This window comes from Pipistrellus hanaki (assembly GCF_964339955.1).
Source record: "Pipistrellus hanaki genome assembly, chromosome: 4".
Taxonomy (NCBI): Eukaryota; Metazoa; Chordata; class Mammalia; order Chiroptera; family Vespertilionidae; genus Pipistrellus; species Pipistrellus hanaki.
The window spans coordinates 25880497-25891166 of NC_140506.1; positions in this window are offsets into that span (position 1 = coordinate 25880497).

Below are 10670 nucleotides of genomic sequence, written 5' to 3' on the forward strand. Positions count from 1 at the left end.
AGACAAAAAAAAAAAAAAAAAAAAAAAAAGTCAGAAGGAAACAAAGATTAAACCACACAGAGATAACCAGTGTCAACACTTTCACGTGTATCCCCAGGGATGTCTGTGTGTATTTAACAGTGGTGAGATTATGCTGAGCTATCTCAAAGATGCTTTTTATAAACAGTCACTAAATATTCTTCAACATCACTTATTAAACACCATTTTTAATGGTCACATTAGATCATGAACTAAACCCACATTTATTTAACCTGTTTCCTTTATTTATTATTTTTTTTTTTTGTGGCGACAAATCTAGCCAGGAGTGAGCCAGGCGTGTACAATGGGGCGATTTCCCACCTTCCCTGAGTCTCGAGAGCTTCTCCCAGGTCTTCAGAGCCAGAGCGGCTGAGGGGAACCGATGTGCTCCTGACATGTGTGTTAACTGCTGTGAGTGGTCATCTGTGCATTGTGACAAAAACCAAAAAGGGAACAGTGGCCAATTGGGCTCAACTTGACTGAAAATCAATGTCTTATAGGAGCTCCTGTGAGCCTGAAGATACACCCAGATCTCCCCTGTGACCACTGACAACTCACACACATGTGTATTCCTGCACTCACTAACACCACTACACACTCTCAGGCAGGCTCTCAGCCATATACCCAAGTGCACACTTGCACACAGACCTTCTGAGCCAGCACACAGCCAGTGCTCCAACTCTGTGGGTCTTTACCAGCCAGATGGAGGGAACTGCTCTTGGTCACCCGGGAGGCACGGTTGAGCCTGATTGCTCTCTTGGCTCACCCCCAGCCTGGGCAAAGTGGATACTGAGCAGATGCACCTGAAAGACACCTCATTGATGTGCCTGTGGTCCGTGCTGCGTCCAAGTCTCGAGGAGGCCACCAGCCCAGGGAGCAAGTGCTTCCCACCCTCCCGCTCCCCCATCAAAGCTTTTTCTTGGGCAGCATATGACCAAGGACAGCTTTGCACTGGATATATTGGGTCGGCAGCTAAGTAATTGCGGGTTTCACACATATATGGCTTCAGTTGAATTTTTAGGTTTGCAGACGTAGTACAAATGTAAAACACATTTTGTTATTTGATAGTTGGCTATTCAGCTGTTAATCAGTAAAAAAAGTTTTTTGATCTGTTTTGTAGTTTTCGTTTGGCGTTCGTTGAAAAATGGAAAATCAAAAGGAACATTTTTGTCATATTTTGCTTTTTTATTTCCGCAAAGGGAAAACGCATCGCAAGCTCATAAAAAGTTATGTGCTGTTTATGGTGACAAAGCCTTAAAAGAACGGCAGTGTCAAAATTGGTTTGCCAAATTTCGTTCTGGTGATTTTTCACTCAAAGATGAAAAATGCTCTGGTCGTCCAGTTGAAGTTGATGACGCCCTAATCAAAGCAATAATCAATTCAGACTGTCACAGTACAACACGTGAGATTGCAGAGAAGCTTCATGTATCACATACATGCATTGAAAATCACTTAAAACAACTTGGCTATGTTCAAAAACTCGATACATGGGTTCCTCACGAACTGAAAGAATCACAGTTAACGCAACGCATTAGCAGCTGCGATTTGCTAAAGAAACGTAATGAAAATGATCCATTTTTAAAATGACTGATAACTGGCGATGAAAAATGGGTTGTTTACAACAATATCAAGCGGAAAAGATCGTGGAGCAGGCCAGGTGAACCAACTCAAACAACATCAAAAGCTGATATTCATGAAAAGAAGGTTTTGTTATCAGTTTGGTGGGATTACAAAGGAATTGTCTACTTTGAACTCTTACCACCCAACCGAACGATCAATTCTGATGTCTACATTGAACAACTAACGAAATTAAACAATGCAGTTGAAGAAAAGCGGCCCGAATTGACAAATCGAAAAGGTGTTGTATTCCATCATGACAATGCAAGGCCACACACATCTTTGGTCACTCGGCAAAAATTAATGGAGCTTGGTTGGGATGTTTTGCCACATCCACCATATAGTCCTGACCTTGCACCATCTGATTACTTTTTGTTTCGATCTTTACAAAACTCCTTGAATGGTAAAAATTTCAATAATGATGATGATGTCAAATCGTACCTGATTCAGTTTTTTGCTAATAAAAACCAGAAGTTTTTTGAACGTGGGATTATGATGCTGCCTGAAAGATGGCAAAAGGTCATTGATCAAAATGGGCAATACATTACAGAATAAAGTTATTTAGTTCCATGAAAAAATTGTCTTTGATTTTCTTTAAAAAATCCGCACTTACTTAGTTGCCGACCCAATACTTCCTCTTGTGCTCATTCATTCGTAAGTGTTGAACAAAAGAGCCCTTTCCCTTACTACATTTCTAACAGTACAAATCAACATCAATATTTGTGAATAGTCCATGTGTCATTTTGCCAAATAACTTCTCTCCGAAATGTGAATGAGCTGGGGTGCCAGGCCCTTTCGGTGGCCGCTTTAAGGTAAAGACTCTCAAGAAGGGGCTGGGAGTGTGACAACATCTTGCCCCATAGCTAGTAATCTTAACACAGAGCTCGAGTCCTGCTTCTTCTGGCTTGTCTACTGACAACTCACACACATGCATATTCCTCACACACAGGGCATCGCGTGAGCTCCATCAGCTCATAGGATAGGCTGTGGGATGGCTGCTGTGGCTGGAGGGAGCCCAGGTCTGTGCTTTGCTTTACATTGAGGCTTTCAGTGGAGGTGTGTCCCAGGACACTGGGCAGCAGGACTGGCAGTGGGATTGGCCACAGGTGCCCTAAGAAAAGAACCTCATCTGCATGGCTGAGCAGCAGGCCCTGCCAGGAGCAGATTCAGCCTTGCTGAGCCATGGCAGGTGCGTTGCAGATGTTGTCACAAGGATACCATTCTCTCATGTCCATTTTACAGGGGAGTGATCTGGGCTTACGGAGCCATGAAACTTGACATGAGCCACACCCAGTTCTGCTATCAAACACCAGTTCTTGACTGAGGAGACCACCTTCCCTAAGACGCAAGCCTGCAGTGTAAGGAGCGACTCCTGGGACCCCTGAAATGGGGGGTGTGTGGGAGGGGTATAATATTGCCACCAGCCTGCAGCAGTCTGGCCCTCCAGGGTGCACTTTCTTGTGGTGTACGTGGTATTGCTCCGAGGGGGCCCACTTTCCTCAGTACCCCATGGAAAAGACCGAGTTGCCTCCTGTGAGCTATATGCCATTTTCTGAACTTATTTGATTGCCAGCAACCATTTTCAGAACTTGATCCCTGTCAATATTTTTTTTTTCAAAGGCCCCTTTTCAGTCTCAAGGAGCAGGAAGCAATATTCTTTTAAAAACCAATTAGCCACACATTTTTGCTGATTAAATAAATATTTTTACTTTGGACCCAATTGATTTTTCAGATACGTGGAACAATGGACTGAGTCACCTGTTTGCAGGTCTGCAGCCCCTTTCCTCCCTGGCCTTTGAAGTCCACGGGAGGCGGCCACACCTGGTGCACGGTGGGACCCGTTCCTATCCCACAGACACATGCCTGGGTCCTCACCAGCTTCACGGGTGTTTAGATATTGGCACTTAATCTGCTAACAGGTCCTTCTTCTTGGAATCCCATGACATGCCCTGCAGGGGAAAACAAAGGAATGGAAACATCTGGGAAAGAGTGCCAGGAAGTCTACCCCCAGGAGCTCCTCGCACAACCACGGCTCTTGCCAGCTCCTCCCAGAATGTCACCTGGGGTCTTCACCCGGCCTTGTTTATGAAGCCCCAACTTGCCTCATTTCCTGACAGCTCTATCTCTATTTCATGGCTGCCGGTACCAATGGAAGGCGGGTGAGAGAAGCCAAGACTTGTTCTGTTCTGTAATAGAAGCCTTCAGCACAGGTTTATTCATTCAGCACATGTGGGCTGAGTGCCTACCTATTCCAGGTCCTGCTCTAGGTGCTTGGTGTAGAGTGGACCTTCCTTTACAGTGAGGGAGGCAGGCGTGTGGGCATCACAAGATGAGAAGTGCTGTGGAAACAGTGAAGAGGGGAGCAGGGCTAGGGGGCAGCACTGGGCAGCTTCCAAGTTCCACAGGCAGGAGAGGCTGATCCGGGAGATGCTGTTTGAGTAGATACCGAAGGGAACTGAGGCATTGCCCTCTATACCAGGGATCTGGGGAAAGAGGAGAAGTGGTTCTGGCACAGGTGCTCAGAGTCGGGGGCTGGTGACTATGGCCAGCCACAAGGGTGGGTGAATGGGACAAGCAGTACGGCCCGCACTAGTGCTGGCATGCACTGACTGGCGTCAGCACCTCTTCAAGCCAAAATGCCAAATAAGTGTTTGTTTCTAAACCTTCCAGCATTTTGTTCTTGCCTGTGATTATTTTTCTGCTGATCTCCACTAAATCCATGTCCCACTAATCTTATAGTGCTTTTGTTCTTTCTCTATTTTGTACAGATCGACAGGATACCAAACCAGTGAAAGGTCTTACAGGAAATGTATTTAATTTAGTTTAAATAAATGTCATATCAGTTACTTAGTCAAATAGTTCATTTAATACTCTTGAACAGAAATAGCCATAGGGATAAATAAATAAAGATTTAGAGTAGAAAGCCATAGAAGCAGAATCAACAAATAATTGATATATATAAATGGGTACCTTTCAATTTTTAGTAGTCCTCAGTTTTGTTGTTTGCACATTCATAAGTTGATTATTTTGGTGATATTAATAGAATTCATTTAAGTGGTTTATTTTCTAATTCTTGAAGTGAGCTTAGAACTGGCTTATCAGCTAATTTCTAACTTACACTAAGCGTTATGTGTCATTAAATTCATGTAGCACACCAGAAAGATACACTAGAAAACACATGAAAACACATGATAACCATAATATTTTAATATTTCAAAAGGGGCTAAAACACACACAAAATGATCAATGCTATGAAAAAACAACATAGTGATTTAGAATTAGAACAACTTACCTCAAAAAAGTGATTTCAAAGTGACACAAATGATCTGGGAAAAAAATAGAATTATGACAACTTAAAAGTTAAGTGGTTGAACAAATTAAATATTTGAAAAGGCAAATGACTAAACTCAGGAGAGAATTTAAAATATTTTTATAATTTAGAGAAGACTAAACTAGAAGGAACACACCAATGAAAAAGCACAATGAATATTGCCTTAATATTTCTATTTAAAAGAAGTGAAGACTACGTTTCAAAGTAAACAATTCAGGATGAGGAGGAAAGTACTCTAGAGGTAGTGGACAAGAGATGGGCAGAGAGGCCCATGGATACACAAGACCCTGAGGAAGAGAGCAAAGCACAGACCAATAGTGTAAGTGTAATTCAAGGAAACGTTCCTGGAAGAAGAAAAACCTCTTGAAGATATATATGAAAGCAACTGCATCGCCCAGCCAGCGTGGCTCAGCGGTTGAATGTCAACCTGGAGGTCACAGTTTGATTCCCAGTCAGGGCACATGCCGGGTTGCCAGCTCCATCCCTAATGTGGGGGGTGCAGGAGGCAGCCAATCAATGATTCTCTCTCATCATTGATGTTTCTCTCTCTCTCTCTCTCTCTCTCTCTCTCTCTCTCTCTCTCTCTCTCTCTCTCTCTCTCTCCCTTCCTCTGTGAAATAAAAAAAATATATATTTAAAAAAAGAAAAAAGCAAGTGCATCAAATCTTGGAAAACCAACACAACGCAACACAACTGGCACCAGGCATTTATTAACGAAGTAAGTGGGCTTTACAGAAAAAGAGAGCTTATTTGGTCAAGAGACAAAAAGACCAGCTCACTCATAAAGGAAAGAAAACCAGGGTCATCTTTTTGGAAGGAGTGACATATTCTAGATAAAGAAAATGTAGACCAGGGACTTACATTCATTCAGCCAAACTGACCTCAAAGTGTTGACAGAATTGCTGCAGACACACACATGGTGAATGTTCTCCAGAGCCTGGCTGAGGGTCCACCTCACAGTGGTCAGCAGCGATTCCCTAAGGGTGACATGGGAAAGAATTTAGGCTTAGTGGGCCAAGAGGCAAACTAAAGGGACTATGCAGGGCCTTCCAGAACCGTTAAAAATGTAACCACTTAGAATGTAAAGACCATTCTTCCTTGGACAGGGCTTGACTTTGCCATGAGTCAGGCTGTGCTGACTCTGCATATGAAAACTAGGCTGAGACAACTGAAGTGATAGGGGAGCTAGGAATTAAGATCTAGAATTTGGTATCTGGTTTTGGATTCAATATTCTATGTGCAGAACCTGGAACCCAGAATCTGAACACTGAGTAGTTCATAATGTTCCCTTAGGATTCCCTTAGTGTCTGTGGGGACATGATGATACCTCCTCTTTCATTACAGATATTGGTCATTTTTTATCTTCTATCTCGCTTTCTTTGATAAGTCTGGTTAAAGGTTTATCAATTTTATTGATCTTTTCAAAGACCCAGCTTTTAGTTTCATTGATTTTTTTCTTTATTGTTTTTCTATTTTTAATTTCATTGATTTCTCTTATCTTTATTATTTCTTTCCTTCTACTTACCTTCAATTTAATTTGCTCTCCCTTTTCCAATTTCTTAAGGTGAAAGTTTCGATTGTTGATTTTTTTTTGTTTTAAATACAAATATTTCTTTATTCTTTCTAATTAGTTCCTACTATAAATGACCAATTCTAAAAAAATAAAAATAGCTGAAACTGGTTTGGCTAAGTGGATAGAGCATCAGTCTGTGGACTGAGAGGTCCCGGGTTCGATTCCGGTCAAGGGCATGTACCTTGGTTGCGGACACATCCCCAGTAGGGGACGAATAAGAGGCAGCTGATGGATGACTCTCTCTCATTGACGTTTCTAACTCTCTATCTCTCTCCCTTCCTCTCTGTAAAAAAATCAATAAAATATATTTTAAAATATAAAAATAATAAATTCTATAAAATTTTCTATAAACATTGTTTAGTTTTGATATAGTATATATTTATTTTCATTCAGTCAGTTCAAATACTTTCCAATTTTCTGAGACATCCTCCTAAATACCTGGATTACCTATAGTGTATTGTTTAATTTCCAAATATTTCCACATATTGGGAATGGAAAAAGGTATACCAGACTATAGACCAAAAAGGGGTCACATACTAAACCTGGCAAGCTCTGGGCGGGGAAGGGGGTGTCACATGGCAAGTCGTACAAACTCAGACACTGAAAGTAACCACATAGGATGGTCTGAGCATAAACATTCATTTACCTTAAGTGAGTCTATCGTCTTTTTGCATCTAAGATAAAATACCTTTGAAATGTCAGAGTAATCCCTCTTTTATTTTAAGGTTATAGACTGAAAACACCATCATCTTTTTTTTTTTTTTTTTAATTTCAGAGAGAAAGGGAGAGGGAAAGAGAGAGAGAAACATCAATGACGAGAGAGAATCATTGATTGGCTGCCTTCTGCACACTCCCTATTGGGGTTGGAGCCTGCAACCTGGGCATATGCCCTTGACAGGAATTGAACCTGGGACCCTTCAATCCACAGGCCAATGCTCTTATCCACTGAGCCAAACCGGCCAGGGCTCATCATTATTTTTAAATCTAATGTCCATAAAGGTTTCAAAGCATTTTTTAAAAATTAATAGGTCTCAGAGCAGTGGTATTGTTTTCCACTCTTTGTGCTCAAAATTGATAGGATGACAATGGGATCCTCCAAACAAAATAGACAGGGCAGGGAGGGTTCTGTGGTCACTGAGCACTAGGGCTCTTTCTGGAAAAACACGCAACACACATGACAAGAAGCCCTGCAGCCAAGAAACAGAGCTTTACTCAGTCCACACCAAGCTGATGTGGAACTTCTCACCAAGATGTCACCCAGGTTGGTTTTAAATGTGTTTGACACCTCAGTGATTTAGCAGGTAAAGGAAAGAATCCCTATTTTAATATCTTGCAAACATGCAAGTAAAATGTAAAATTAAAAAATTACAATTATAAATGGTGTACATGTTTGATTTTCTTCAAATCCTATCCACTTACCCATCCATCCAGCTCCTTCACACGGTTTCAAAATACCTGGAGGTGATGCACCTCCCACACCTGCTCCGGTGGCCTGGGCACAAGGCAGCATCCCTAGCTGCGACACCTCGGCGAGGGCACGGAAGCCTACCCTGCGAGAGGCACTGCTTTGTTTATTCTCTTCCTGCTTTTAACTCTGTAGCAAACAAGAGCATAATACCCGTGTGAAGGTTCAGGAATTGAAAATATCAAATATCAGCAGAAATTGAAGAATTAGGAGCAAAGAAGGGAACACCTTGTGCTTGGTGTCACGTGAAAGCCCTAGTAGGGCAGAACAAATGTAAAGGAATCTTTAAAACACACATAATGAAACTGGATGGAATTCAAAACAAGGCAGAGCTTATCAGAGGAGGAAGCTCTGCCCACCAATTTAAGGATTACAACAAAAGGATGCGATGTTTGCACACATGCTCAATTAACTCTGTGCTCACTCTCATGCCTGCCAGTGGAATCCCTGGCTGCCCACTTAGCGGGTCAAGGCTTGGTCAGAGATCCTCATCCTGCAAAGGGAGGCAAGGGTGACTGCTTCATGCAACCACTAGCTGCCATCTTTTGAACACCTACTATGTTCCAGGCACTGTGCCAAACATGACAACATTTCTAGGTGGGGAGGTGGGGAGGTGGGGAGGTGGGGAGATGGGTTCACCTGCAGGCAGGCACTTTCCAGTCAGCAGGGAGTGACAGGTGGTGCAGAGTTCATTCAGACACAGTGAAGAATCTGAGCTCCTCAGGCCAAATGTCCTTGTTGCAGCCCAGGTTCCATGATGTCCTCAAGACTATCGGTCTCACAGGAGGCTGGGACCCAAACCACATAGTCAGAAAAAGGACTCAAGTGTCCAGTATCTCATCCCAGCCCTGAGCCAAGCCATGGGCACTGACCCTCAGGTACCCCACTTCGGGGGCTCGACTATCTCTGACACTACCACAGACAACACCTCCATCTCATGTCCTTACACCAACAGCATAGGCCAAAATCAACCAGCATCCCAAACAAAGTGGACGATGCTTGAGCATATGAGGAAAGAGCTCAAGGCCCAGCCCAGTCTCCATTCAGCTGTGTGTCTTTAGCTGGGTCAAGTAACCTCTCTGTGCTTCTGCTTCCTTATGTAAGGGTGACCACAACAGCAGCTCTTGCATGCCAGGCTGACTAGGAGGTAAACAACTGAAGACTAAGTTTTTTAATACAGGTGTCCCCCACTTCCCACCCACACTCAGCACTCTGGGCCTCACCTTCAGATTAGTCCCAGACATGCTGGGATTATAACTGGGGATGTATTTATAGTTGAATTTGGACATACTTGACATTTTATTTATTTTTTAAAATATATTTTATTGATTTTTTACAGAGGGAAGGAGAGAGGGATAGAGAGCTAGAAACATCGATGAGAGAGAAACATCGACCAGCTGCCTCCTGCACACCCCCCACCGGGGATGTGCCCGCAACCAATGTACATGCCCTTGACCAGAATCAAACCCGGGACCTTTCAGTCCGCAGACCAACGCTCTACCACTGAGCCAAACTGGTTTCGGCCATACTTGACATTTTAGCAATAATGCTGTTGCAATCTATTTGTTCAGGTTTTCTTTATTTCTCTTCAACCATGTTCTGCATGTCTTGTATATCTTTTGTTAAAGTTAGACCTTAGGATTTTATAGTTTTGATGCTATTACAAATTGAATAAGTTAAAAAGTTTTATTTACAAATAATTTGCTGCTGGTGTATAGACATATAAGCAATGGTGGTGTCTGAGCTTATATTGAAACACAGACAAACTCCTATTAATTCTAGTAGGTGTCTTGCAATGAATAGAGATATGGTTTTACTTCTTCCAGACCAATCTTCACTTCTTCTATTTCATTTTTGCTTTGTTTCACCAAGACCTCCATGAAAATGTGAATTAGAAATGGTTAGAGAACTGCTTTCCTTCCCTTCTTCCTGGTCTTAAAGAAGCATTAAGTATTTTGCCATAAAAAAGATGTTAGCTGAGGTTTTATATCAATGCTTCTGATTGGTTTGCATTTTATCTTGAATGAATTTCAAATATTGGTAAAGGCTCTTTCTGCTCCTATTGTGATATTCATACGGTTTTCTCCTTTATTTTTTTTTTCCATTGTGAAATCCATTGATTTGATTACCAATACTAGCCTAATCTTGCATTCCTAGAAAAAAAGCTTTCTTTTTATACATCTATGGGTTCAATTTAATAGTATTTTGTTTACATTTTTTGCATCTTTTCATGAAAATGTTCATTTGTAATAGAACATCTTTGCCAAGTTTTGACGTAAAAGTTAAGCTGGCCTTATACAACAAGTCAGGAAGGTTCTGGCCCTAGCTGGTTAGGCTCAGTGGATAGAACATCAGTCTGTGGACCGAAGGATCCTGGGTTTGATTCTGATCAAAAGCACGTATCTCAGTTATAGGCTCCTCCCAGCCTGGGCCCTGGTCAGGGCTCCTGCAGGAGGCAACCAATCATGTGTTTCTCTCACATTATATTTCTCTCTGTCTCTCCCTCTCTCTTCCACTTGCTCTAAAAATCAATGGAAAAATATCCTCAGGCGAGGATTAAAAAAAATAAAAATAAATCAAGGTTCTGTTCTCCTTAGTTTGGGGAATAATTTATGAAATTTTGGCTTTATATTTTCATTTACTATTTCAGAATTTATTTTTGAAGT